Consider the following 3,713-nt stretch of genomic DNA (forward strand, 5'->3'; position numbering starts at 1 on the left):
GTTGTCGTGGAAAATTGCAAGATTATGGTATAATGCTTGTATTGCATTATAATGGTTGTTTTATTTGACAGAATATAATATTCTGTTAACTATTGTGTGTGTGTTCCACTGAGGATGGGCCTCTATGAGATAACACTGACAGAGGAGATTTARGATGTCTTTGGGTGATAAAACCTAAAGAGCATTCCAGAMAACATGAGCTAATGGTTCTGTTCTATGCCGTACCAGGGAGAGACGGTTCCCTTTTGGYGTAGGAGGGCCAGACACTGGTCTTTACAATGAGAACTGTTGACACAGCAGTAACTGTCTGACCAGTAACTGTTTGACTGGTGTGTAGTTTGTAACTCTCCTCATTTGGTAAAGCAGAAATATGCCYCCACACCGTTAACACACCAGCCAGCTGGTCTGCGCATGCTCTGAGGACGCGGCTAGTGATGCCTTCTGGGACGGCAGCCTTGAGAGGMTTAAGGGGGATAATACACGGTTGTGACTATAACTGAAGAGAATTKTCTTGGGAGMTAATACGGTCTGCATTTGATTGTGAGGTATTCTAGGACGGGMGAAGGAAAGGACTTGTGTTTCTGTACGTTATCACAATAACACCATGAGTAGTTAATCATGAAACCACCGCCTTTCTTCTTCCAGGAGAGTTCTTTATTCCTGTCTGCGCGATGTACTGAGAACCCAGCTGGCTGTGTGGAAGGGGACAGTATATCCAGGAAGCCATGATTCCGTGAAACAGAGTATGTTACAGTCTACACACCCTGATAGAGAAACACCACCAAAATAATACCAAAATGATTTATCGACTTCCAAAAAGCATTTGATTCTATTTGGCATACAGGACCGTTCTACAAAGTTATTAAAAGTGGTGTAGTGGGTAAAACATATGACATAATTAAATCAATGTATACTGGCAATACGTGCAGCATTAAAATTGGCAAGATAAAAACAGAATTCTTTAACCAGGGGCGGGGCCTTCGCCAGGGTTGCAATCTGAGCCCTGCACTCCTCAATATTTATATCAACGAATTGGCCACAATTCTAGAAAAATCATCAGCCCCTTGTGTTAGTCTCCACAATTCAGAGGTTAAGTGTCTGCTCTTGGCAGATGACCTGTGCCTGCTGTCACCCACAGCACATGGCCTACAGCAGACCCTGGACCTGCTAGAGCAGTACTGKCAGACCTGGGCCCTGGCAGTAAACCCTAAAAATACTAAAATAATGATTTTCCATAGAAGATACAGATCTCAGGGAATTAGTTCTCAATTGGTACAAAATATATAGAGTACTGCACACACTACAATTACTTAGGTTTAATAATAAGCTCAACTGGACACCTAAATGAGGCATTGAATGAACTGAGAGAGAAAGCACGCCATAAAAAAAATTCTAAWTGAAATACCTATTAAAATTTGGCTAAAACTAATTGAATGTGTCATTGAACCAATTGCACTTTATGGCAGRGAGGTGTGGGGTCCACCTGCAAAACAAGATTTCACCAAATGGGACAAACACCCCATTGAAACCCTGCATGCAGAGTTCTGTAAGATTCTCCTACATGTCCAGAGGAAAACTACAAACAACGCATGCAGGGCAGAATTAGGCCAATATCCACTAATAAGAAAAACTCACAAATAGCAATTCAGTTTTGGAAACAATACAATGACCTCCTCATATAATTACCAAACCTGCAATGCCAAGAGCTGAGCAAAGACAATAATCCCCTCATCCAGCTGGTCCTGGGGCTGAGTTCACTAACCTGTTCTACCAACACACTGAAGCCTCAGTCCCCTCATCCAGCTGGTCCTGGGGCTGAGTTCACTAACCTGTTCTACCAACACACTGAAGCCTCAGTCCCCTCATTCAGCTGACCCTGAGGCTGAGTTCACAAACCTGTTCTACCAACACACTGAAGCCTCAAGTCCCCTCATTCAGCTGGTCCTGGTCCTGAGTTCACTAACCTGTTCTACCAACACACTGAAGCTCAGTCCCCTCATCCAGCTGACCCTGAGGCTGAGTTCACTAACCTGTTCTACCAACACACTGAAGCCTCAGTCCCTCATCCAGCTGGTCCTGGGCTGAGGTCACTAACCTGTTCTACTAACACATTGAAGCCTCAGTCCCCTCATCCAGCTGGTCCTGGGGCTGAGTTCACTAACCTGTTCTACTAACACACTGAAGCCTCAGTCCCCTCATTCAGCTGGTCCTGGGGCTGAGTTCACTAACCTGTTCTACCAACACACTGAAGCCTCAGTCCCTCATCCAGCTGGTCCTGGGGCTGAGTTCACAAACCTGTTCTACTAACACACTGAAGCATCAAGTCCCCTCATTCAGCTGGTCCTGGGGCTGAGTCACTAACCTGTTCTACTAACACACTGAAGCCTCAGTCCCCTCATTCAGCTGGTCCTGGGCGTGAGTTCACTAACCTGTTCTACCAACACACTAAGCCTCAGTCCCCTCATCCAGCTGGTCCTGGGGCTGAGTTCACAAACCTGTTCTACTAACACACTGAAGCCTCAGTCCCCTCATCCAGCTGGTCCTGGGGCTGAGTTCACTAACCTGTTCTACCAACACACTGAAGCCTCAGTCCCCTCATCCAGCTGGTCCTGAGTTCACTAACCTGTTCTACCAACACACTGAAGCCTCAGTCCCCTCATCCAGCTGACCCTGAGGCTGAGTTCACTAACCTGTTCTACCAACACACTGAAGCCTCAGTCCCCTCATCCAGCTGGTCCTGGGGCTGAGTTCACTAACCTGTTCTACTAACACACTGAAGCCTCAGTCCCCTCATCCAGCTGGTCCTGGGGCTGATTCACAAACCTGTTCTACTAACACACTGAAGCCTCAGTCCCCTCATTCAGCTGGTCCTGGGGCTGAGTTCACTAACCTGTTCTACCAACACACTGAAGCCTCAGTCCCCTCATTCAGCTGGTCCTGGGGCTGAGTTCACTAACCTGTTCTACTAACACACTGAAGCCTCAGTCCCCTCATCCAGCTGGTCCTGGGGCTGAGTTCACAAAACTGTTCTACTAACACACTGAAGCCTCAGTCCCCTCATTCAGCTGGTCCTGGGGCTGAGTTCACTAACCTGTTCTACCAACACACTGAAGCCTCAGTCCCCTCATCCAGCTGGTCCTGAGTTCACTAACCTGTCTTACCAACACACTGAAGCCTCAGTCCCCTCATCCAGCTGGTCCTGGGGCTGAGTTCACTAACCTGTTCTACTAACACACTGACGCCTCAGTCCCCTCATTCAGCTGGTCCTGGGGCTGAGTTCACTAACCTGTTCTACTAACACACTGAAGCCTCAGTCCCCTCATCCAGCTGTCCTGGGGCTGAGTTCACTAACCTGTTCTACCAACACACTGAAGCCTCAGTCCCCTCATCCAGCTGGTCCTGAGTTCACTAACCTGTTCTACCAACACACTGAAGCCTCAGTCCCCTCATCCAGCTGGTCCTGAGTTCACTAACCTTTCTACCAACACACTGAAGCCTCAGTCCCCTCATCCAGCGGTCCTGGTTCACTAACCTGTTCTACCAACACACTGAAGCCTCAGTCCCCTCATCTAGCTGGTCCTGGGGCTGAGTTCACAAACCTGTTTCTACTAACACACTGAAGCCTCAGTCCCCTCATCCAGCTGGTCCTGGGGCTGAGTTCACTAACCTGTTCTACCAACACACTTTAGCCTCATGATCAGACATTCCAATCA

The 3,713-nt window shown here is 47.8% G+C and overlaps 1 long non-coding RNA gene across 1 annotated transcript in view; it reads right to left on the reverse strand.

Annotated features, from left to right (window-relative positions):
- Positions 1–2,461: 2,461 nt before the first annotated feature.
- The window catches only part of LOC139024692 (uncharacterized), a 4,556-nt gene continuing 3,304 nt past the window's right edge, over positions 2,462–3,713 (reverse strand). Inside the window, exons 4-5 of the long non-coding RNA XR_011476025.1 lie at positions 3,353–3,474; positions 2,462–3,219 (exon numbers count right to left, since the gene is read on the reverse strand). This is a non-coding gene — a long non-coding RNA (uncharacterized lncRNA). The remainder of the gene's footprint in view (positions 3,220–3,352; positions 3,475–3,713) is intronic.

The sequence above is a fragment of the Salvelinus sp. IW2-2015 genome, unplaced genomic scaffold (genome assembly GCF_002910315.2).
Source record: "Salvelinus sp. IW2-2015 unplaced genomic scaffold, ASM291031v2 Un_scaffold1790, whole genome shotgun sequence".
NCBI lineage: Eukaryota > Metazoa > Chordata > Actinopteri > Salmoniformes > Salmonidae > Salvelinus > Salvelinus sp. IW2-2015.